Genomic DNA, 22900 nt, shown 5'->3' on the forward strand with positions numbered 1-22900 from the left:
TTGTACACTTGTGTGTGTGTTTGTGGGTGTAGTTTCATGTCGAAAACCAAAACACAGCAGCTCCAGTGGCGCAATCGGTTAGCGCGCGGTACTTATACAGCAGTACATGCAGTGAGCAATGCCGAGGTTGTGAGTTCAAGCCTCACCTGGAGCAACTTTGGAACTTTTTACTAATTCACCTCAAAACTGAATTATTGAACCAATAAATGTTCTGGACATTTTTTGGTTCACCTCAAGGTTTCCTTGATTGTCAGTTAATGTTGTATGACAGCTCCTCTGCCTTTTAGACATGGAATACTCATTGCAAGTTATTTATGCGGTGTTTGCGCTTTAAATACAGCTACGGAGGGTTTTTGAAAATAGAACAGAAAATAAAAAATGTCAACTGTTATTATACTCCATTTTCTGCTGAGCACCACTTACGGAAGACATTTGTAAAGGTAGAAAAAGGGTTACTGGAGTAGGATCCAGGAGACAATATCAACTTACAAAGAATAATGTTGTCTATTTACTGCATTATCGCCTTTGAAGCAAACCTCTGAGAATAAATACCCTTTCACTAATCAGGCAGTCACTTTGATAAAATCAAGCAGAACAAGGATGCTGATAGGAACTCGCCTCATTTGCATATGGGCTAGGGCTTCTGGGAGCCATGAGAATTAGGAGTTGAAGGTTTTGCAGATCGAGATTGCTAAAGGGCTGGGCATTTGCACAGACCTCTCCATGCCTGATTGGTGCCGAAGGTTAGTTGCAAGTGGTCCCCTGCTCACCCTACCTTACACAGGGCCATGCCCAGTTAGGCCCCTCAGGGCTAGGCCCGGCAGGGCTAAGCCCGGCGTTTGTCAGGCGAAGTGCCTGGACCCCTGCTCATCATACCTCAGAATCTGGTCTAGCTATTGCAGACATGGGGAATGGTGCTTATATCCCATTGACAGCGCCCACAAGCTGCATACTAATAGCCAATGATGTGTGAATGCGGTCAGGGTAGCAGACATATAGAACAATTGGGTGGGTTCGCTTCCGAACTGGATGCACAGGAGCAGGAGAGAATGGCTGTTGGCGATGTATGCAACTTGCTCTGCGTGAACACATCTACCGACCCCTTCCCCTACACACACGGGCACATACACACACACACACACACATAGCCATTGGAGCTATGCAGAGCTAATCAGAAAGATTGGTAATCATTAGAACATGAAAGATATGTGTTCATTTTTTATTAAACTTGTGGACTCCCGCAGAAACGGAGGGACTCACATCTCTAATTGAGGCTTGCTTACCTCTATACAAATGTGTTTGCTGGCTGTCTTTCTTCAACTGGTATGTGCGGTTGTGTCTGTCTTTGTCTTTCAACACGCCTGGCACGTTTACATTATCAAAGAGATGATTGTATGGAGATGGGGAACACCCCTCCGTTGCATTGTGAACTTGAACAGTCTTTTCACCAAAGCAGCTACATGCGACATTGCAAGGTTTTTGTCAGTCTTTGCCTGAAAACATTAGGCCTTCCTCTCGAACTCTATTTCACTCCTTCTGTGGAAGACTTCAATTATGAGGATGCATCCCGTCATAAAAGGTTCTCTGTAGATGGTGCAACTCTGGCTTCTCTTCCCCGTGCTTTTTGAAAATAATCCGCCCGAGGCCCTGATGAGGTTTGAACTCATGACCCCTGGTTTACGAGACCAGTGCTCTGCCACTGAGCTACAAGGCCACCTGCTGCTTGCTCACAGCCAACAACAGAAAGTGCAAAGAAACCATGGGTTTTACCTAGGTAGATCTCCAGGTATATGAATTTCTGGTTGTGTAAAAATGGCTGTATATCTCTGCATGTGTTCAGTACGTCATCATACATCTGATTTGCGAAAGCGTGTGTGCTTATGTTGGTGATACATTGTCGGTATGCGTTTGAGTATGTACTTTTACGGGTATGTATGTATTGAGTAGGATGCTGAACAGGTTCATGAGTTTAGATAGCAGGTCAGAATGATGGCAAAAGGAACATGTAAAAGGCAGACAACTAAAAGAAAAAAGAATTTGGGATGTAAGCTTGGGAGTTTACTAACTGCGCTGATTTTGGCTCCTATAATAGTAAAGAATGGAAACCTACGAGGAAAGTCTTTGACTAATTTCATTCTCCGCCTGCACCAATGAACTTATTTTTACATCTCTATTTCCATATCTGTACTCATTCCTGTCTTTCACAGGGAGGTTGAAAGACTTTGGTCTATGTTTAAATGCAGACTATAAAGAAAAAATACGACGAAGGTGGGATTCGAACCCACGCGTGCAGAGCACAATGGATTAGCAGTCCATCGCCTTAACCACTCGGCCACCTCGTCTGTTTGGGAACGGTGCTCGAGTCCCATGCTTAAAGAAGAGATAAAACAATGGTGGTGCAAAGTCAGTGAAAAATAGATCATGTTTGTCATAATAGAAACAAGATCGTTGACTCGTTCTTCCTTACCCGGCCATTGATAGATAAACACATCAAGTTGAAGTTCAGAAAAATATAACAAGAGCTCCTGGAGGGTTCACAACACTAATCCAGAGGAAGGTGCTTGAGCTTCCGTATGGCACACCATTAGTAGTAAAACCAGCATAACGCAAGCTCCAGTTTCCCAGTGTTTGGCATCATTCAACGTTTCCAGCCAAGATCAAAGTTCAGATGCTGCTGCTTCCTGTGATGTCATTGAATTTAAATAGTGAGTGATGGCAATAACCCTTTTCCAATTAAATTTTGCCACATCAACGTCCCTGAAAATAGAGAAAGGCGTGCAACCCAGAACCGCTGTACTGTTCAATAGAGTAAGGGCTTCACCGTGATCATCTGCATCTGTCATCACAAGATTATCAAGGTCTTTTTCTTGAAGAAATTAGGTCCAGAAAGCCGACCTTCCCCACAGACTATTCAGACACCTTGCGCTTGTGGCTTTGTTATAGGCCCGAATCCATTGGTAAAAGGTTGCACAGGTACAATGTGCAATATCAGTTCCTATTCAACAATGTTCAAGAAAATTACCATTTGGAGGCCCTGATGAGGATCGAACTCACGACCCCTGGTTTACAAGACCAGTGCTCTGCCACTGAGCTACAGAGCCCCTCAGGTGACGACGCATAACAGCAACACAACGAGCACACAACATGATGTTTACTGGGTAGACATATTTGAAGGGTGTGTGAGAATGTATGTATATGATTGTGATTTGACCTGTTTTTTTCTGGCCGATTTTTTGAGGAGCAGCTAATTTGTGCGTATTCCGTGCAATTTTAGGGTGACTAATGAGGAGATGTGATGCGTGAAAGTTGAAAAAAACATGTACATGGCAGCAGAGAGACAATATGGATATTACCTTTGCTTTTTTAAATTTCTATCCGGATTCTGGCTCAAAGGGTAGTCAAGCACAGCAGATTGCATTCCTGCCAGTAACACGACAACCTTGTTTGTGTCCTTCTTAATCAACTAACATGCATATTTTCACTTTTGTCTGTATGTTCTTTGAAAGCCAATGGCAATGGTGCTTAGAGCAATGCAGATGTTTAAAAAAGATTTCAAAAGTTAAAATCGACAAAGGTGGGATTCGAAACCACGCGTGTACAGTAGATTAGCAGTCCATCGCCTTAACCACTCGGCCACCTCGTCTACAGGGATTATGTTAGGCATTCAAGTCTTTACAGGTAATAACACAAACATCTTCAAAATAGAACCACAATGCGTTCCTTGTTGAGGTACATCCAGCCGTTTGCAGGAAAACTGCCTCACTTGCTGTTGAGAAAAATTCATCAAAGTCCTGGGGTGTTTATAGGCATCGCCAAGATGACATTGGGAGGTGTTTCAATTGACACGTGTTGAATATGAGGAAGAGCATCATGCTGGCTCCAGTGGCACTGCCTGCAGCATGACAAAAATGTAGAAGGGACATATGACTGCACCATTGGCTGAACATCAGTGGCAAAGTGTATATCAGGCTAAAAGGTAAGCTCCAGTGGCACAATATGGGCACTACAAGGCACCCATAATTTGGTGTCAGCTAAAAAGACAATGCCAGAGCTTGTGGGTGCTTTTGTACACTTGTGTGTGTGTTTGTGGGTGTAGTTTCATGTCGAAAACCAAAACACAGCAGCTCCAGTGGCGCAATCGGTTAGCGCGCGGTACTTATACAGCAGTACATGCAGTGAGCAATGCCGAGGTTGTGAGTTCAAGCCTCACCTGGAGCAACTTTGGAACTTTTTACTAATTCACCTCAAAACTGAATTATTGAACCAATAAATGTTCTGGACATTTTTTGGTTCACCTCAAGGTTTCCTTGATTGTCAGTTAATGTTGTATGACAGCTCCTCTGCCTTTTAGACATGGAATACTCATTGCAAGTTATTTATGGGGTGTTTGCGCTTTAAATACAGCTACGGAGGGTTTTTGAAAATAGAACAGAAAATAAAAAATGTCAACTGTTATTATACTCCATTTTCTGCTGAGCACCACTTACGGAAGACATTTGTAAAGGTAGAAAAAGGGTTACTGGAGTAGGATCCAGGAGACAATATCAACTTACAAAGAATAATGTTGTCTATTTACTGCATTATCGCCTTTGAAGCAAACCTCTGAGAATAAATACCCTTTCACTAATCAGGCAGTCACTTTGATAAAATCAAGCAGAACAAGGATGCTGATAGGAACTCGCCTCATTTGCATATGGGCTAGGGCTTCTGGGAGCCATGAGAATTAGGAGTTGAAGGTTTTGCAGATCGAGATTGCTAAAGGGCTGGGCATTTGCACAGACCTCTCCATGCCTGATTGGTGCCGAAGGTTAGTTGCAAGTGGTCCCCTGCTCACCCTACCTTACACAGGGCCATGCCCAGTTAGGCCCCTCAGGGCTAGGCCCGGCAGGGCTAAGCCCGGCGTTTGTCAGGCGTTCGTCAGGCGAAGTGCCTGGACCCCTGCTCATCATACCTCAGAATCTGGTCTAGCTATTGCAGACATGGGGAATGGTGCTTATATCCCATTGACAGCGCCCACAAGCTGCATACTAATAGCCAATGATGTGTGAATGCGGTCAGGGTAGCAGACATATAGAACAATTGGGTGGGTTCGCTTCCGAACTGGATGCACAGGAGCAGGAGAGAATGGCTGTTGGCGATGTATGCAACTTGCTCTGCGTGAACACATCTACCGACCCCTTCCCCTACACACACGGGCACATACACACACACACACACACATAGCCATTGGAGCTATGCAGAGCTAATCAGAAAGATTGGTAATCATTAGAACATGAAAGATATGTGTTCATTTTTTATTAAACTTGTGGACTCCCGCAGAAACGGAGGGACTCACATCTCTAATTGAGGCTTGCTTACCTCTATACAAATGTGTTTGCTGGCTGTCTTTCTTCAACTGGTATGTGCGGTTGTGTCTGTCTTTGTCTTTCAACACGCCTGGCACGTTTACATTATCAAAGAGATGATTGTATGGAGATGGGGAACACCCCTCCGTTGCATTGTGAACTTGAACAGTCTTTTCACCAAAGCAGCTACATGCGACATTGCAAGGTTTTTGTCAGTCTTTGCCTGAAAACATTAGGCCTTCCTCTCGAACTCTATTTCACTCCTTCTGTGGAAGACTTCAATTATGAGGATGCATCCCGTCATAAAAGGTTCTCTGTAGATGGTGCAACTCTGGCTTCTCTTCCCCGTGTTTTTTGAAAATAATCCGCCCGAGGCCCTGATGAGGTTTGAACTCATGACCCCTGGTTTACGAGACCAGTGCTCTGCCACTGAGCTACAAGGCCACCTGCTGCTTGCTCACAGCCAACAACAGAAAGTGCGAAGAAACCATGGGTTTTACCTAGGTAGATCTCCAGGTATATGAATTTCTGGTTGTGTAAAAATGGCTGTATATCTCTGCATGTGTTCAGTACGTCATCATACATCTGATTTGCGAAAGCGTGTGTGCTTATGTTGGTGATACATTGTCGGTATGCGTTTGAGTATGTACTTTTACGGGTATGTATGTATTGAGTAGGATGCTGAACAGGTTCATGAGTTTAGATAGCAGGTCAGAATGATGGCAAAAGGAACATGTAAAAGGCAGACAACTAAAAGAAAAAAGAATTTGGGATGTAAGCTTGGGAGTTTACTAACTGCGCTGATTTTGGCTCCTATAATAGTAAAGAATGGAAACCTACGAGGAAAGTCTTTGACTAATTTCATTCTCCGCCTGCACCAATGAACTTATTTTTACATCTCTATTTCCATATCTGTACTCATTCCTGTCTTTCACAGGGAGGTTGAAAGACTTTGGTCTATGTTTAAATGCAGACTATAAAGAAAAAATACGACGAAGGTGGGATTCGAACCCACGCGTGCAGAGCACAATGGATTAGCAGTCCATTGCCTTAACCACTCGGCCACCTCGTCTGTTTGGGAACGGTGCTCGAGTCCCATGCTTAAAGAAGAGATAAAACAATGGTGGTGCAAAGTCAGTGAAAAATAGATCATGTTTGTCATAATAGAAACAAGATCGTTGACTCGTTCTTCCTTACCCGGCCATTGATAGATAAACACATCAAGTTGAAGTTCAGAAAAATATAACAAGAGCTCCTGGAGGGTTCACAACACTAATCCAGAGGAAGGTGCTTGAGCTTCCGTATGGCACACCATTAGTAGTAAAACCAGCATAACGCAAGCTCCAGTTTCCCAGTGTTTGGCATCATTCAACGTTTCCAGCCAAGATCAAAGTTCAGATGCTGCTGCTTCCTGTGATGTCATTGAATTTAAATAGTGAGTGATGGCAATAACCCTTTTCCAATTAAATTTTGCCACATCAACGTCCCTGAAAATAGAGAAAGGCGTGCAACCCAGAACCGCTGTACTGTTCAATAGAGTAAGGGCTTCACCGTGATCATCTGCATCTGTCATCACAAGATTATCAAGGTCTTTTTCTTGAAGAAATTAGGTCCAGAAAGCCGACCTTCCCCACAGACTATTCAGACACCTTGCGCTTGTGGCTTTGTTATAGGCCCGAATCCATTGGTAAAAGGTTGCACAGGTACAATGTGCAATATCAGTTCCTATTCAACAATGTTCAAGAAAATTACCATTTGGAGGCCCTGATGAGGATCGAACTCACGACCCCTGGTTTACAAGACCAGTGCTCTGCCACTGAGCTACAGAGCCCCTCAGGTTACCACGCATAACAGCAACACAACGAGCACACAACATGATGTTTACTGGGTAGACATATTTGAAGGGTGTGTGAGAATGTATGTATATGATTGTGATTTGACCTGTTTTTTTCTGGCCGATTTTTTGAGGAGCAGCTAATTTGTGCGTATTCCGTGCAATTTTAGGGTGACTAATGAGGAGATGTGATGCGTGAAAGTTGAAAAAAACATGTACATGGCAGCAGAGAGACAATATGGATATTACCTTTGCTTTTTTAAATTTCTATCCGGATTCTGGCTCAAAGGGTAGTCAAGCACAGCAGATTGCATTCCTGCCAGTAACACGACAACCTTGTTTGTGTCCTTCTTAATCAACTAACATGCATATTTTCACTTTTGTCTGTATGTTCTTTGAAAGCCAATGGCAATGGTGCTTAGAGCAATGCAGATGTTTAAAAAAGATTTCAAAAGTTAAAATCGACAAAGGTGGGATTCGAAAACCACGCGTGTACAGTAGATTAGCAGTCCATCGCCTTAACCACTCGGCCACCTCGTCTACAGGGATTATGTTAGGCATTCAAGTCTTTACAGGTAATAACACAAACATCTTCAAAATAGAACCACAATGCGTTCCTTGTTGAGGTACATCCAGCCGTTTGCAGGAAAACTGCCTCACTTGCTGTTGAGAAAAATTCATCAAAGTCCTGGGGTGTTTATAGGCATCGCCAAGATGACATTGGGAGGTGTTTCAATTGACACGTGTTGAATATGAGGAAGAGCATCATGCTGGCTCCAGTGGCACTGCCTGCAGCATGACAAAAATGTAGAAGGGACATTTGACTGCACCATTGGCTGAACATCAGTGGCAAAGTGTATATCAGGCTAAAAGGTAAGCTCCAGTGGCACAATATGGGCACTACAAGGCACCCATAATTTGGTGTCAGCTAAAAAGACAATGCCAGAGCTTGTGGGTGCTTTTGTACACTTGTGTGTGTGTTTGTGGGTGTAGTTTCATGTCGAAAACCAAAACACAGCAGCTCCAGTGGCGCAATCGGTTAGCGCGCGGTACTTATACAGCAGTACATGCAGTGAGCAATGCCGAGGTTGTGAGTTCAAGCCTCACCTGGAGCAACTTTGGAACTTTTTACTAATTCACCTCAAAACTGAATTATTGAACCAATAAATGTTCTGGACATTTTTTGGTTCACCTCAAGGTTTCCTTGATTGTCAGTTAATGTTGTATGACAGCTCCTCTGCCTTTTAGACATGGAATACTCATTGCAAGTTATTTATGCGGTGTTTGCGCTTTAAATACAGCTACGGAGGGTTTTTGAAAATAGAACAGAAAATAAAAAATGTCAACTGTTATTATACTCCATTTTCTGCTGAGCACCACTTACGGAAGACATTTGTAAAGGTAGAAAAAGGGTTACTGGAGTAGGATCCAGGAGACAATATCAACTTACAAAGAATAATGTTGTCTATTTACTGCATTATCGCCTTTGAAGCAAACCTCTGAGAATAAATACCCTTTCACTAATCAGGCAGTCACTTTGATAAAATCAAGCAGAACAAGGATGCTGATAGGAACTCGCCTCATTTGCATATGGGCTAGGGCTTCTGGGAGCCATGAGAATTAGGAGTTGAAGGTTTTGCAGATCGAGATTGCTAAAGGGCTGGGCATTTGCACAGACCTCTCCATGCCTGATTGGTGCCGAAGGTTAGTTGCAAGTGGTCCCCTGCTCACCCTACCTTACACAGGGCCATGCCCAGTTAGGCCCCTCAGGGCTAGGCCCGGCAGGGCTAAGCCCGGCGTTTGTCAGGCGAAGTGCCTGGACCCCTGCTCATCATACCTCAGAATCTGGTCTAGCTATTGCAGACATGGGGAATGGTGCTTATATCCCATTGACAGCGCCCACAAGCTGCATACTAATAGCCAATGATGTGTGAATGCGGTCAGGGTAGCAGACATATAGAACAATTGGGTGGGTTCGCTTCCGAACTGGATGCACAGGAGCAGGAGAGAATGGCTGTTGGCGATGTATGCAACTTGCTCTGCGTGAACACATCTACCGACCCCTTCCCCTACACACACGGGCACATACACACACACACACACACATAGCCATTGGAGCTATGCAGAGCTAATCAGAAAGATTGGTAATCATTAGAACATGAAAGATATGTGTTCATTTTTTATTAAACTTGTGGACTCCCGCAGAAACGGAGGGACTCACATCTCTAATTGAGGCTTGCTTACCTCTATACAAATGTGTTTGCTGGCTGTCTTTCTTCAACTGGTATGTGCGGTTGTGTCTGTCTTTGTCTTTCAACACGCCTGGCACGTTTACATTATCAAAGAGATGATTGTATGGAGATGGGGAACACCCCTCCGTTGCATTGTGAACTTGAACAGTCTTTTCACCAAAGCAGCTACATGCGACATTGCAAGGTTTTTGTCAGTCTTTGCCTGAAAACATTAGGCCTTCCTCTCGAACTCTATTTCACTCCTTCTGTGGAAGACTTCAATTATGAGGATGCATCCCGTCATAAAAGGTTCTCTGTAGATGGTGCAACTCTGGCTTCTCTTCCCCGTGCTTTTTGAAAATAATCCGCCCGAGGCCCTGATGAGGTTTGAACTCATGACCCCTGGTTTACGAGACCAGTGCTCTGCCACTGAGCTACAAGGCCACCTGCTGCTTGCTCACAGCCAACAACAGAAAGTGCAAAGAAACCATGGGTTTTACCTAGGTAGATCTCCAGGTATATGAATTTCTGGTTGTGTAAAAATGGCTGTATATCTCTGCATGTGTTCAGTACGTCATCATACATCTGATTTGCGAAAGCGTGTGTGCTTATGTTGGTGATACATTGTCGGTATGCGTTTGAGTATGTACTTTTACGGGTATGTATGTATTGACTAGGATGCTGAACAGGTTCATGAGTTTAGATAGCAGGTCAGAATGATGGCAAAAGGAACATGTAAAAGGCAGACAACTAAAAGAAAAAAGAATTTGGGATGTAAGCTTGGGAGTTTACTAACTGCGCTGATTTTGGCTCCTATAATAGTAAAGAATGGAAACCTACGAGGAAAGTCTTTGACTAATTTCATTCTCCGCCTGCACCAATGAACTTATTTTTACATCTCTATTTCCATATCTGTACTCATTCCTGTCTTTCACAGGGAGGTTGAAAGACTTTGGTCTATGTTTAAATGCAGACTATAAAGAAAAAATACGACGAAGGTGGGATTCGAACCCACGCGTGCAGAGCACAATGGATTAGCAGTCCATTGCCTTAACCACTCGGCCACCTCGTCTGTTTGGGAACGGTGCTCGAGTCCCATGCTTAAAGAAGAGATAAAACAATGGTGGTGCAAAGTCAGTGAAAAATAGATCATGTTTGTCATAATAGAAACAAGATCGTTGACTCGTTCTTCCTTACCCGGCCATTGATAGATAAACACATCAAGTTGAAGTTCAGAAAAATATAACAAGAGCTCCTGGAGGGTTCACAACACTAATCCAGAGGAAGGTGCTTGAGCTTCCGTATGGCACACCATTAGTAGTAAAACCAGCATAACGCAAGCTCCAGTTTCCCAGTGTTTGGCATCATTCAACGTTTCCAGCCAAGATCAAAGTTCAGATGCTGCTGCTTCCTGTGATGTCATTGAATTTAAATAGTGAGTGATGGCAATAACCCTTTTCCAATTAAATTTTGCCACATCAACGTCCCTGAAAATAGAGAAAGGCGTGCAACCCAGAACCGCTGTACTGTTCAATAGAGTAAGGGCTTCACCGTGATCATCTGCATCTGTCATCACAAGATTATCAAGGTCTTTTTCTTGAAGAAATTAGGTCCAGAAAGCCGACCTTCCCCACAGACTATTCAGACACCTTGCGCTTGTGGCTTTGTTATAGGCCCGAATCCATTGGTAAAAGGTTGCACAGGTACAATGTGCAATATCAGTTCCTATTCAACAATGTTCAAGAAAATTACCATTTGGAGGCCCTGATGAGGATCGAACTCACGACCCCTGGTTTACAAGACCAGTGCTCTGCCACTGAGCTACAGAGCCCCTCAGGTTACCACGCATAACAGCAACACAACGAGCACACAACATGATGTTTACTGGGTAGACATATTTGAAGGGTGTGTGAGAATGTATGTATATGATTGTGATTTGACCTGTTTTTTTCTGGCCGATTTTTTGAGGAGCAGCTAATTTGTGCGTATTCCGTGCAATTTTAGGGTGACTAATGAGGAGATGTGATGCGTGAAAGTTGAAAAAAACATGTACATGGCAGCAGAGAGACAATATGGATATTACCTTTGCTTTTTTAAATTTCTATCCGGATTCTGGCTCAAAGGGTAGTCAAGCACAGCAGATTGCATTCCTGCCAGTAACACGACAACCTTGTTTGTGTCCTTCTTAATCAACTAACATGCATATTTTCACTTTTGTCTGTATGTTCTTTGAAAGCCAATGGCAATGGTGCTTAGAGCAATGCAGATGTTTAAAAAAGATTTCAAAAGTTAAAATCGACAAAGGTGGGATTCGAAAACCACGCGTGTACAGTAGATTAGCAGTCCATCGCCTTAACCACTCGGCCACCTCGTCTACAGGGATTATGTTAGGCATTCAAGTCTTTACAGGTAATAACACAAACATCTTCAAAATAGAACCACAATGCGTTCCTTGTTGAGGTACATCCAGCCGTTTGCAGGAAAACTGCCTCACTTGCTGTTGAGAAAAATTCATCAAAGTCCTGGGGTGTTTATAGGCATCGCCAAGATGACATTGGGAGGTGTTTCAATTGACACGTGTTGAATATGAGGAAGAGCATCATGCTGGCTCCAGTGGCACTGCCTGCAGCATGACAAAAATGTAGAAGGGACATTTGACTGCACCATTGGCTGAACATCAGTGGCAAAGTGTATATCAGGCTAAAAGGTAAGCTCCAGTGGCACAATATGGGCACTACAAGGCACCCATAATTTGGTGTCAGCTAAAAAGACAATGCCAGAGCTTGTGGGTGCTTTTGTACACTTGTGTGTGTGTTTGTGGGTGTAGTTTCATGTCGAAAACCAAAACACAGCAGCTCCAGTGGCGCAATCGGTTAGCGCGCGGTACTTATACAGCAGTACATGCAGTGAGCAATGCCGAGGTTGTGAGTTCAAGCCTCACCTGGAGCAACTTTGGAACTTTTTACTAATTCACCTCAAAACTGAATTATTGAACCAATAAATGTTCTGGACATTTTTTGGTTCACCTCAAGGTTTCCTTGATTGTCAGTTAATGTTGTATGACAGCTCCTCTGCCTTTTAGACATGGAATACTCATTGCAAGTTATTTATGCGGTGTTTGCGCTTTAAATACAGCTACGGAGGGTTTTTGAAAATAGAACAGAAAATAAAAAATGTCAACTGTTATTATACTCCATTTTCTGCTGAGCACCACTTACGGAAGACATTTGTAAAGGTAGAAAAAGGGTTACTGGAGTAGGATCCAGGAGACAATATCAACTTACAAAGAATAATGTTGTCTATTTACTGCATTATCGCCTTTGAAGCAAACCTCTGAGAATAAATACCCTTTCACTAATCAGGCAGTCACTTTGATAAAATCAAGCAGAACAAGGATGCTGATAGGAACTCGCCTCATTTGCATATGGGCTAGGGCTTCTGGGAGCCATGAGAATTAGGAGTTGAAGGTTTTGCAGATCGAGATTGCTAAAGGGCTGGGCATTTGCACAGACCTCTCCATGCCTGATTGGTGCCGAAGGTTAGTTGCAAGTGGTCCCCTGCTCACCCTACCTTACACAGGGCCATGCCCAGTTAGGCCCCTCAGGGCTAGGCCCGGCAGGGCTAAGCCCGGCGTTTGTCAGGCGAAGTGCCTGGACCCCTGCTCATCATACCTCAGAATCTGGTCTAGCTATTGCAGACATGGGGAATGGTGCTTATATCCCATTGACAGCGCCCACAAGCTGCATACTAATAGCCAATGATGTGTGAATGCGGTCAGGGTAGCAGACATATAGAACAATTGGGTGGGTTCGCTTCCGAACTGGATGCACAGGAGCAGGAGAGAATGGCTGTTGGCGATGTATGCAACTTGCTCTGCGTGAACACATCTACCGACCCCTTCCCCTACACACACGGGCACATACACACACACACACACACATAGCCATTGGAGCTATGCAGAGCTAATCAGAAAGATTGGTAATCATTAGAACATGAAAGATATGTGTTCATTTTTTATTAAACTTGTGGACTCCCGCAGAAACGGAGGGACTCACATCTCTAATTGAGGCTTGCTTACCTCTATACAAATGTGTTTGCTGGCTGTCTTTCTTCAACTGGTATGTGCGGTTGTGTCTGTCTTTGTCTTTCAACACGCCTGGCACGTTTACATTATCAAAGAGATGATTGTATGGAGATGGGGAACACCCCTCCGTTGCATTGTGAACTTGAACAGTCTTTTCACCAAAGCAGCTACATGCGACATTGCAAGGTTTTTGTCAGTCTTTGCCTGAAAACATTAGGCCTTCCTCTCGAACTCTATTTCACTCCTTCTGTGGAAGACTTCAATTATGAGGATGCATCCCGTCATAAAAGGTTCTCTGTAGATGGTGCAACTCTGGCTTCTCTTCCCCGTGCTTTTTGAAAATAATCCGCCCGAGGCCCTGATGAGGTTTGAACTCATGACCCCTGGTTTACGAGACCAGTGCTCTGCCACTGAGCTACAAGGCCACCTGCTGCTTGCTCACAGCCAACAACAGAAAGTGCAAAGAAACCATGGGTTTTACCTAGGTAGATCTCCAGGTATATGAATTTCTGGTTGTGTAAAAATGGCTGTATATCTCTGCATGTGTTCAGTACGTCATCATACATCTGATTTGCGAAAGCGTGTGTGCTTATGTTGGTGATACATTGTCGGTATGCGTTTGAGTATGTACTTTTACGGGTATGTATGTATTGACTAGGATGCTGAACAGGTTCATGAGTTTAGATAGCAGGTCAGAATGATGGCAAAAGGAACATGTAAAAGGCAGACAACTAAAAGAAAAAAGAATTTGGGATGTAAGCTTGGGAGTTTACTAACTGCGCTGATTTTGGCTCCTATAATAGTAAAGAATGGAAACCTACGAGGAAAGTCTTTGACTAATTTCATTCTCCGCCTGCACCAATGAACTTATTTTTACATCTCTATTTCCATATCTGTACTCATTCCTGTCTTTCACAGGGAGGTTGAAAGACTTTGGTCTATGTTTAAATGCAGACTATAAAGAAAAAATACGACGAAGGTGGGATTCGAACCCACGCGTGCAGAGCACAATGGATTAGCAGTCCATCGCCTTAACCACTCGGCCACCTCGTCTGTTTGGGAACGGTGCTCGAGTCCCATGCTTAAAGAAGAGATAAAACAATGGTGGTGCAAAGTCAGTGAAAAATAGATCATGTTTGTCATAATAGAAACAAGATCGTTGACTCGTTCTTCCTTACCCGGCCATTGATAGATAAACACATCAAGTTGAAGTTCAGAAAAATATAACAAGAGCTCCTGGAGGGTTCACAACACTAATCCAGAGGAAGGTGCTTGAGCTTCCGTATGGCACACCATTAGTAGTAAAACCAGCATAACGCAAGCTCCAGTTTCCCAGTGTTTGGCATCATTCAACGTTTCCAGCCAAGATCAAAGTTCAGATGCTGCTGCTTCCTGTGATGTCATTGAATTTAAATAGTGAGTGATGGCAATAACCCTTTTCCAATTAAATTTTGCCACATCAACGTCCCTGAAAATAGAGAAAGGCGTGCAACCCAGAACCGCTGTACTGTTCAATAGAGTAAGGGCTTCACCGTGATCATCTGCATCTGTCATCACAAGATTATCAAGGTCTTTTTCTTGAAGAAATTAGGTCCAGAAAGCCGACCTTCCCCACAGACTATTCAGACACCTTGCGCTTGTGGCTTTGTTATAGGCCCGAATCCATTGGTAAAAGGTTGCACAGGTACAATGTGCAATATCAGTTCCTATTCAACAATGTTCAAGAAAATTACCATTTGGAGGCCCTGATGAGGATCGAACTCACGACCCCTGGTTTACAAGACCAGTGCTCTGCCACTGAGCTACAGAGCCCCTCAGGTGACGACGCATAACAGCAACACAACGAGCACACAACATGATGTTTACTGGGTAGACATATTTGAAGGGTGTGTGAGAATGTATGTATATGATTGTGATTTGACCTGTTTTTTTCTGGCCGATTTTTTGAGGAGCAGCTAATTTGTGCGTATTCCGTGCAATTTTAGGGTGACTAATGAGGAGATGTGATGCGTGAAAGTTGAAAAAAACATGTACATGGCAGCAGAGAGACAATATGGATATTACCTTTGCTTTTTTAAATTTCTATCCGGATTCTGGCTCAAAGGGTAGTCAAGCACAGCAGATTGCATTCCTGCCAGTAACACGACAACCTTGTTTGTGTCCTTCTTAATCAACTAACATGCATATTTTCACTTTTGTCTGTATGTTCTTTGAAAGCCAATGGCAATGGTGCTTAGAGCAATGCAGATGTTTAAAAAAGATTTCAAAAGTTAAAATCGACAAAGGTGGGATTCGAAACCACGCGTGTACAGTAGATTAGCAGTCCATCGCCTTAACCACTCGGCCACCTCGTCTACAGGGATTATGTTAGGCATTCAAGTCTTTACAGGTAATAACACAAACATCTTCAAAATAGAACCACAATGCGTTCCTTGTTGAGGTACATCCAGCCGTTTGCAGGAAAACTGCCTCACTTGCTGTTGAGAAAAATTCATCAAAGTCCTGGGGTGTTTATAGGCATCGCCAAGATGACATTGGGAGGTGTTTCAATTGACACGTGTTGAATATGAGGAAGAGCATCATGCTGGCTCCAGTGGCACTGCCTGCAGCATGACAAAAATGTAGAAGGGACATTTGACTGCACCATTGGCTGAACATCAGTGGCAAAGTGTATATCAGGCTAAAAGGTAAGCTCCAGTGGCACAATATGGGCACTACAAGGCACCCATAATTTGGTGTCAGCTAAAAAGACAATGCCAGAGCTTGTGGGTGCTTTTGTACACTTGTGTGTGTGTTTGTGGGTGTAGTTTCATGTCGAAAACCAAAACACAGCAGCTCCAGTGGCGCAATCGGTTAGCGCGCGGTACTTATACAGCAGTACATGCAGTGAGCAATGCCGAGGTTGTGAGTTCAAGCCTCACCTGGAGCAACTTTGGAACTTTTTACTAATTCACCTCAAAACTGAATTATTGAACCAATAAATGTTCTGGACATTTTTTGGTTCACCTCAAGGTTTCCTTGATTGTCAGTTAATGTTGTATGACAGCTCCTCTGCCTTTTAGACATGGAATACTCATTGCAAGTTATTTATGGGGTGTTTGCGCTTTAAATACAGCTACGGAGGGTTTTTGAAAATAGAACAGAAAATAAAAAATGTCAACTGTTATTATACTCCATTTTCTGCTGAGCACCACTTACGGAAGACATTTGTAAAGGTAGAAAAAGGGTTACTGGAGTAGGATCCAGGAGACAATATCAACTTACAAAGAATAATGTTGTCTATTTACTGCATTATCGCCTTTGAAGCAAACCTCTGAGAATAAATACCCTTTCACTAATCAGGCAGTCACTTTGATAAAATCAAGCAGAACAAGGATGCTGATAGGAACTCGCCTCATTTGCATATGGGCTAGGGCTTCTGGGAGCCATGAGAATTAGGAGTTGAAGGTTTTGCAGATCGAGATTGCTAAAGGGCTGGGCATTTGCACAGACCTCTCCATGCCTGATTGGTGCCGAAGGTTAGTTGCAAGTGGTCCCCTGCTCACCCTACCTTACACAGGGCCATGCCCAGTTAGGCCCCTCAGGGCTAGGCCCGGCAGGGCTAAGCCCGGCGTTTGTCAGGCGTTCGTCAGGCGAAGTGCCTGGACCCCTGCTCATCATACCTCAGAATCTGGTCTAGCTATTGCAGACATGGGGAATGGTGCTTATATCCCATTGACAGCGCCCACAAGCTGCATACTAATAGCCAATGATGTGTGAATGCGGTCAGGGTAGCAGACATATAGAACAATTGGGTGGGTTCGCTTCCGAACTGGATGCACAGGAGCAGGAGAGAATGGCTGTTGGCGATGTATGCAACTTGCTCTGCGTGAACACATCTACCGACCCCTTCCCCTACACACACGGGCACATACACACACACACACACACATAGCCATTGGAGCTATGCAGAGCTAATCAGAAAGATTGGTAATCATTAGAACATGAAAGATATGTGTTCATTTTTTAATAAACTTGTGGACTCCCGCAGAAACGGAGGGACTCACATCTCTAATTGAGGCTTGCTTACCTCTATACAAATGTGTTTGCTGGCTGTCTTTCTTCAACTGGTATGTGCGGTTGTGTCTGTCTTTGTCTTTCAACACGCCTGGCACGTTTACATTATCAAAGAGATGATTGTATGGAGATGGGGAACACCCCTCCGTTGCATTGTGAACTTGAACAGTCTTTTCACCAAAGCAGCTACATGCGACATTGCAAGGTTTTTGTCAGTCTTTGCCTGAAAACATTAGGCCTTCCTCTCGAACTCTATTTCACTCCTTCTGTGGAAGACTTCAATTATGAGGATGCATCCCGTCATAAAAGGTTCTCTGTAGATGGTGCAACTCTGGCTTCTCTTCCCCGTGCTTTTTGAAAATAATCCACCTGAGGCCCTGATGAGGTTTGAACTCATGACCCCTGGTTTACGAGACCAGTGCTCTGCCACTGAGCTACAAGGCCACCTGCTGCTTGCTCACAGCCAACAACAGAAAGTGCAAAGAAACCATGGGTTTTACCTAGGTAGATCTCCAGGTATATGAATTTCTGGTTGTGTAAAAATGGCTGTATATCTCTGCATGTGTTCAGTACGTCATCATACATCTGATTTGCGAAAGCGTGTGTGCTTATGTTGGTGATACATTGTCGGTATGCGTTTGAGTATGTACTTTTACGGGTATGTATGTATTGAGTAGGATGCTGAACAGGTTCATGAGTTTAGATAGCAGGTCAGAATGATGGCAAAAGGAACATGTAAAAGGCAGACAACTAAAAGAAAAAAGAATTTGGGATGTAAGCTTGGGAGTTTACTAACTGCGCTGATTTTGGCTCCTATAATAGTAAAGAATGGAAACCTACGAGGAAAGTCTTTGACTAATTTCATTCTCCGCCTGCACCAATGAACTTATTTTTACATCTCTATTTCCATATCTGTACTCATTCCTGTCTTTCACAGGGAGGTTGAAAGACTTTGGTCTATGTTTAAATGCAGACTATAAAGAAAAAATACGACGAAGGTGGGATTCGAACCCACGCGTGCAGAGCACAATGGATTAGCAGTCCATCGCCTTAACCACTCGGCCACCTCGTCTGTTTGGGAACAGTGCTCGAGTCCCATGCTTAAAGAAGAGATAAAACAATGGTGGTGCAAAGTCAGTGAAAAATAGATCATGTTTGTCATAATAGAAACAAGATCGTTGACTCGTTCTTCCTTACCCGGCCATTGATAGATAAACACATCAAGTTGAAGTTCAGAAAAATATAACAAGAGCTCCTGGAGGGTTCACAACACTAATCCAGAGGAAGGTGCTTGAGCTTCCGTATGGCACACCATTAGTAGTAAAACCAGCATAACGCAAGCTCCAGTTTCCCAGTGTTTGGCATCATTCAACGTTTCCAGCCAAGATCAAAGTTCAGATGCTGCTGCTTCCTGTGATGTCATTGAATTTAAATAGTGAGTGATGGCAATAACCCTTTTCCAATTAAATTTTGCCACATCAACGTCCCTGAAAATAGAGAAAGGCGTGCAACCCAGAACCGCTGTACTGTTCAATAGAGTAAGGGCTTCACCGTGATCATCTGCATCTGTCATCACAAGATTATCAAGGTCTTTTTCTTGAAGAAATTAGGTCCAGAAAGCCGACCTTCCCCACAGACTATTCAGACACCTTGCGCTTGTGGCTTTGTTATAGGCCCGAATCCATTGGTAAAAGGTTGCACAGGTACAATGTGCAATATCAGTTCCTATTCAACAATGTTCAAGAAAATTACCATTTGGAGGCCCTGATGAGGATCGAACTCACGACCCCTGGTTTACAAGACCAGTGCTCTGCCACTGAGCTACAGAGCCCCTCAGGTTACGACGCATAACAGCAACACAACGAGCACACAACATGATGTTTACTGGGTAGACATATTTGAAGGGTGTGTGAGAATGTATGTATATGATTGTGATTTGACCTGTTTTTTTCTGGCCGATTTTTTGAGGAGCAGCTAATTTGTGCGTATTCCGTGCAATTTTAGGGTGACTAATGAGGAGATGTGATGCGTGAAAGTTGAAAAAAACATGTACATGGCAGCAGAGAGACAATATGGATATTACCTTTGCTTTTTTAAATTTCTATCCGGATTCTGGCTCAAAGGGTAGTCAAGCACAGCAGATTGCATTCCTGCCAGTAACACGACAACCTTGTTTGTGTCCTTCTTAATCAACTAACATGCATATTTTCACTTTTGTCTGTATGTTCTTTGAAAGCCAATGGCAATGGTGCTTAGAGCAATGCAGATGTTTAAAAAAGATTTCAAAAGTTAAAATCGACAAAGGTGGGATTCGAAACCACGCGTGTACAGTAGATTAGCAGTCCATCGCCTTAACCACTCGGCCACCTCGTCTACAGGGATTATGTTAGGCATTCAAGTCTTTACAGGTAATAACACAAACATCTTCAAAATAGAACCACAATGCGTTCCTTGTTGAGGTACATCCAGCCGTTTGCAGGAAAACTGCCTCACTTGCTGTTGAGAAAAATTCATCAAAGTCCTGGGGTGTTTATAGGCATCGCCAAGATGACATTGGGAGGTGTTTCAATTGACACGTGTTGAATATGAGGAAGAGCATCATGCTGGCTCCAGTGGCACTGCCTGCAGCATGACAAAAATGTAGAAGGGACATTTGACTGCACCATTGGCTGAACATCAGTGGCAAAGTGTATATCAGGCTAAAAGGTAAGCTCCAGTGGCACAATATGGGCACTACAAGGCACCCATAATTTGGTGTCAGCTAAAAAGACAATGCCAGAGCTTGTGGGTGCTTTTGTACACTTGTGTGTGTGTTTGTGGGTGTAGTTTCATGTCGAAAACCAAAACACAGCAGCTCCAGTGGCGCAATCGGTTAGCGCGCGGTACTTATACAGCAGTACATGCAGTGAGCAATGCCGAGGTTGTGAGTTCAAGCCTCACCTGGAGCAACTTTGGAACTTTTTACTAATTCACCTCAAAACTGAATTATTGAACCAATAAATGTTCTGGACATTTTTTGGTTCACCTCAAGGTTTCCTTGATTGTCAGTTAATGTTGTATGACAGCTCCTCTGCCTTTTAGACATGGAATACTCATTGCAAGTTATTTATGGGGTGTTTGCGCTTTAAATACAGCTACGGAGGGTTTTTGAAAATAGAACAGAAAATAAAAAATGTCAACTGTTATTATACTCCATTTTCTGCTGAGCACCACTTACGGAAGACATTTGTAAAGGTAGAAAAAGGGTTACTGGAGTAGGATCCAGGAGACAATATCAACTTACAAAGAATAATGTTGTCTATTTACTGCATTATCGCCTTTGAAGCAAACCTCTGAGAATAAATACCCTTTCACTAATCAGGCAGTCACTTTGATAAAATCAAGCAGAACAAGGATGCTGATAGGAACTCGCCTCATTTGCATATGGGCTAGGGCTTCTGGGAGCCATGAGAATTAGGAGTTGAAGGTTTTGCAGATCGAGATTGCTAAAGGGCTGGGCATTTGCACAGACCTCTCCATGCCTGATTGGTGCCGAAGGTTAGTTGCAAGTGGTCCCCTGCTCACCCTACCTTACACAGGGCCATGCCCAGTTAGGCCCCTCAGGGCTAGGCCCGGCAGGGCTAAGCCCGGCGTTTGTCAGGCGAAGTGCCTGGACCCCTGCTCATCATACCTCAGAATCTGGTCTAGCTATTGCAGACATGGGGAATGGTGCTTATATCCCATTGACAGCGCCCACAAGCTGCATACTAATAGCCAATGATGTGTGAATGCGGTCAGGGTAGCAGACATATAGAACAATTGGGTGGGTTCGCTTCCGAACTGGATGCACAGGAGCAGGAGAGAATGGCTGTTGGCGATGTATGCAACTTGCTCTGCGTGAACACATCTACCGACCCCTTCCCCTACACACACGGGCACATACACACACACACACACACATAGCCATTGGAGCTATGCAGAGCTAATCAGAAAGATTGGTAATCATTAGAACATGAAAGATATGTGTTCATTTTTTATTAAACTTGTGGACTCCCGCAGAAACGGAGGGACTCACATCTCTAATTGAGGCTTGCTTACCTCTATACAAATGTGTTTGCTGGCTGTCTTTCTTCAACTGGTATGTGCGGTTGTGTCTGTCTTTGTCTTTCAACACGCCTGGCACGTTTACATTATCAAAGAGATGATTGTATGGAGATGGGGAACACCCCTCCGTTGCATTGTGTACTTGAACAGTCTTTTCACCAAAGCAGCTACATGCGACATTGCAAGGTTTTTGTCAGTCTTTGCCTGAAAACATTAGGCCTTCCTCTCGAACTCTATTTCACTCCTTCTGTGGAAGACTTCAATTATGAGGATGCATCCCGTCATAAAAGGTTCTCTGTAGATGGTGCAACTCTGGCTTCTCTTCCCCGTGCTTTTTGAAAATAATCCGCCCGAGGCCCTGATGAGGTTTGAACTCATGACCCCTGGTTTACGAGACCAGTGCTCTGCCACTGAGCTACAAGGCCACCTGCTGCTTGCTCACAGCCAACAACAGAAAGTGCAAAGAAACCATGGGTTTTACCTAGGTAGATCTCCAGGTATATGAATTTCTGGTTGTGTAAAAATGGCTGTATATCTCTGCATGTGTTCAGTACGTCATCATACATCTGATTTGCGAAAGCGTGTGTGCTTATGTTGGTGATACATTGTCGGTATGCGTTTGAGTATGTACTTTTACGGGTATGTATGTATTGAGTAGGATGCTGAACAGGTTCATGAGTTTAGATAGCAGGTCAGAATGATGGCAAAATGAACATGTAAAAGGCAGACAACTAAAAGAAAAAAGAATTTGGGATGTAAGCTTGGGAGTTTACTAACTGCGCTGATTTTGGCTCCTATAATAGTAAAGAATGGAAACCTACGAGGAAAGTCTTTGACTAATTTCATTCTCCGCCTGCACCAATGAACTTATTTTTACATCTCTATTTCCATATCTGTACTCATTCCTGTCTTTCACAGGGAGGTTGAAAGACTTTGGTCTATGTTTAAATGCAGACTATAAAGAAAAAATACAACGAAGGTGGGATGATTCGAACCCACGCGTGCAGAGCATAATGGACTAGCAGTCCATCGCCTTAACCACTCAGCCACCTCGTATGTTTGGGAACGGTGCTCGAATCCCATGCTTAAAGAAGAGATAAAACAATGGTGGTGCAAAGTCAGTGAAAAATAGATCATGTTTGTCATAATAGAAACAAGATCGTTGACTCGTTCTTCCTTACCCGGCCATTGATAGATAAACACATCAAGTTGAAGTTCAGAAAAATATAACAAGAGCTCCTGGAGGGTTCACAACACTAATCCAGAG

The 22900-nt window shown here is 43.6% G+C and overlaps 25 non-coding genes across 25 annotated transcripts; 6 read left to right on the forward strand and 19 right to left on the reverse strand.

Annotated features, from left to right (window-relative positions):
* The first annotated feature begins 59 nt into the window (after positions 1–59).
* Positions 60–154, forward strand: TRNAI-UAU (transfer RNA isoleucine (anticodon UAU)). The gene is made up of 2 exons: positions 60–97; positions 119–154. It is a non-coding gene; the product is annotated as a tRNA-Ile (tRNA).
* A 1488-nt stretch (positions 155–1642) lies between these two features.
* Positions 1643–1714, reverse strand: TRNAT-CGU (transfer RNA threonine (anticodon CGU)). The gene has a single exon. It is a non-coding gene; the product is annotated as a tRNA-Thr (tRNA).
* Positions 1715–2260: 546 nt separating this feature from the next.
* On the reverse strand, positions 2261–2342 carry TRNAS-GCU (transfer RNA serine (anticodon GCU)). The gene has a single exon. It is a non-coding gene; the product is annotated as a tRNA-Ser (tRNA).
* A 687-nt stretch (positions 2343–3029) lies between these two features.
* On the reverse strand, positions 3030–3101 carry TRNAT-UGU (transfer RNA threonine (anticodon UGU)). Its single transcript has one exon. It is a non-coding gene; the product is annotated as a tRNA-Thr (tRNA).
* A 465-nt stretch (positions 3102–3566) lies between these two features.
* Positions 3567–3643, reverse strand: TRNAS-GCU (transfer RNA serine (anticodon GCU)). The gene has a single exon. It is a non-coding gene; the product is annotated as a tRNA-Ser (tRNA).
* Positions 3644–4123: 480 nt separating this feature from the next.
* TRNAI-UAU (transfer RNA isoleucine (anticodon UAU)) lies at positions 4124–4218 on the forward strand. Its single transcript has 2 exons — positions 4124–4161; positions 4183–4218. It is a non-coding gene; the product is annotated as a tRNA-Ile (tRNA).
* Positions 4219–5717: 1499 nt separating this feature from the next.
* On the reverse strand, positions 5718–5789 carry TRNAT-CGU (transfer RNA threonine (anticodon CGU)). The gene has a single exon. It is a non-coding gene; the product is annotated as a tRNA-Thr (tRNA).
* Positions 5790–6335: 546 nt separating this feature from the next.
* Positions 6336–6417, reverse strand: TRNAS-GCU (transfer RNA serine (anticodon GCU)). The gene has a single exon. It is a non-coding gene; the product is annotated as a tRNA-Ser (tRNA).
* Positions 6418–7104: 687 nt separating this feature from the next.
* On the reverse strand, positions 7105–7176 carry TRNAT-UGU (transfer RNA threonine (anticodon UGU)). The gene has a single exon. It is a non-coding gene; the product is annotated as a tRNA-Thr (tRNA).
* A 1023-nt stretch (positions 7177–8199) lies between these two features.
* Positions 8200–8294, forward strand: TRNAI-UAU (transfer RNA isoleucine (anticodon UAU)). Its single transcript has 2 exons — positions 8200–8237; positions 8259–8294. It is a non-coding gene; the product is annotated as a tRNA-Ile (tRNA).
* A 1488-nt stretch (positions 8295–9782) lies between these two features.
* TRNAT-CGU (transfer RNA threonine (anticodon CGU)) lies at positions 9783–9854 on the reverse strand. The gene has a single exon. It is a non-coding gene; the product is annotated as a tRNA-Thr (tRNA).
* Positions 9855–10400: 546 nt separating this feature from the next.
* On the reverse strand, positions 10401–10482 carry TRNAS-GCU (transfer RNA serine (anticodon GCU)). Its single transcript has one exon. It is a non-coding gene; the product is annotated as a tRNA-Ser (tRNA).
* Positions 10483–11169: 687 nt separating this feature from the next.
* TRNAT-UGU (transfer RNA threonine (anticodon UGU)) lies at positions 11170–11241 on the reverse strand. Its single transcript has one exon. It is a non-coding gene; the product is annotated as a tRNA-Thr (tRNA).
* Positions 11242–12264: 1023 nt separating this feature from the next.
* Positions 12265–12359, forward strand: TRNAI-UAU (transfer RNA isoleucine (anticodon UAU)). The gene is made up of 2 exons: positions 12265–12302; positions 12324–12359. It is a non-coding gene; the product is annotated as a tRNA-Ile (tRNA).
* A 1488-nt stretch (positions 12360–13847) lies between these two features.
* TRNAT-CGU (transfer RNA threonine (anticodon CGU)) lies at positions 13848–13919 on the reverse strand. Its single transcript has one exon. It is a non-coding gene; the product is annotated as a tRNA-Thr (tRNA).
* A 546-nt stretch (positions 13920–14465) lies between these two features.
* Positions 14466–14547, reverse strand: TRNAS-GCU (transfer RNA serine (anticodon GCU)). Its single transcript has one exon. It is a non-coding gene; the product is annotated as a tRNA-Ser (tRNA).
* Positions 14548–15234: 687 nt separating this feature from the next.
* Positions 15235–15306, reverse strand: TRNAT-UGU (transfer RNA threonine (anticodon UGU)). Its single transcript has one exon. It is a non-coding gene; the product is annotated as a tRNA-Thr (tRNA).
* Positions 15307–15771: 465 nt separating this feature from the next.
* On the reverse strand, positions 15772–15848 carry TRNAS-GCU (transfer RNA serine (anticodon GCU)). Its single transcript has one exon. It is a non-coding gene; the product is annotated as a tRNA-Ser (tRNA).
* A 480-nt stretch (positions 15849–16328) lies between these two features.
* On the forward strand, positions 16329–16423 carry TRNAI-UAU (transfer RNA isoleucine (anticodon UAU)). The gene is made up of 2 exons: positions 16329–16366; positions 16388–16423. It is a non-coding gene; the product is annotated as a tRNA-Ile (tRNA).
* Positions 16424–17922: 1499 nt separating this feature from the next.
* Positions 17923–17994, reverse strand: TRNAT-CGU (transfer RNA threonine (anticodon CGU)). The gene has a single exon. It is a non-coding gene; the product is annotated as a tRNA-Thr (tRNA).
* A 546-nt stretch (positions 17995–18540) lies between these two features.
* TRNAS-GCU (transfer RNA serine (anticodon GCU)) lies at positions 18541–18622 on the reverse strand. The gene has a single exon. It is a non-coding gene; the product is annotated as a tRNA-Ser (tRNA).
* Positions 18623–19309: 687 nt separating this feature from the next.
* On the reverse strand, positions 19310–19381 carry TRNAT-UGU (transfer RNA threonine (anticodon UGU)). Its single transcript has one exon. It is a non-coding gene; the product is annotated as a tRNA-Thr (tRNA).
* A 465-nt stretch (positions 19382–19846) lies between these two features.
* On the reverse strand, positions 19847–19923 carry TRNAS-GCU (transfer RNA serine (anticodon GCU)). The gene has a single exon. It is a non-coding gene; the product is annotated as a tRNA-Ser (tRNA).
* Positions 19924–20403: 480 nt separating this feature from the next.
* TRNAI-UAU (transfer RNA isoleucine (anticodon UAU)) lies at positions 20404–20498 on the forward strand. Its single transcript has 2 exons — positions 20404–20441; positions 20463–20498. It is a non-coding gene; the product is annotated as a tRNA-Ile (tRNA).
* A 1488-nt stretch (positions 20499–21986) lies between these two features.
* On the reverse strand, positions 21987–22058 carry TRNAT-CGU (transfer RNA threonine (anticodon CGU)). The gene has a single exon. It is a non-coding gene; the product is annotated as a tRNA-Thr (tRNA).
* Positions 22059–22900: the final 842 nt, after the last annotated feature.

This window comes from Ambystoma mexicanum, chromosome 13 (assembly GCF_040938575.1).
Source record: "Ambystoma mexicanum isolate Mex_15411 chromosome 13, UKY_AmexF1_1, whole genome shotgun sequence".
NCBI classification, from domain to species: domain Eukaryota; kingdom Metazoa; phylum Chordata; class Amphibia; order Caudata; family Ambystomatidae; genus Ambystoma; species Ambystoma mexicanum.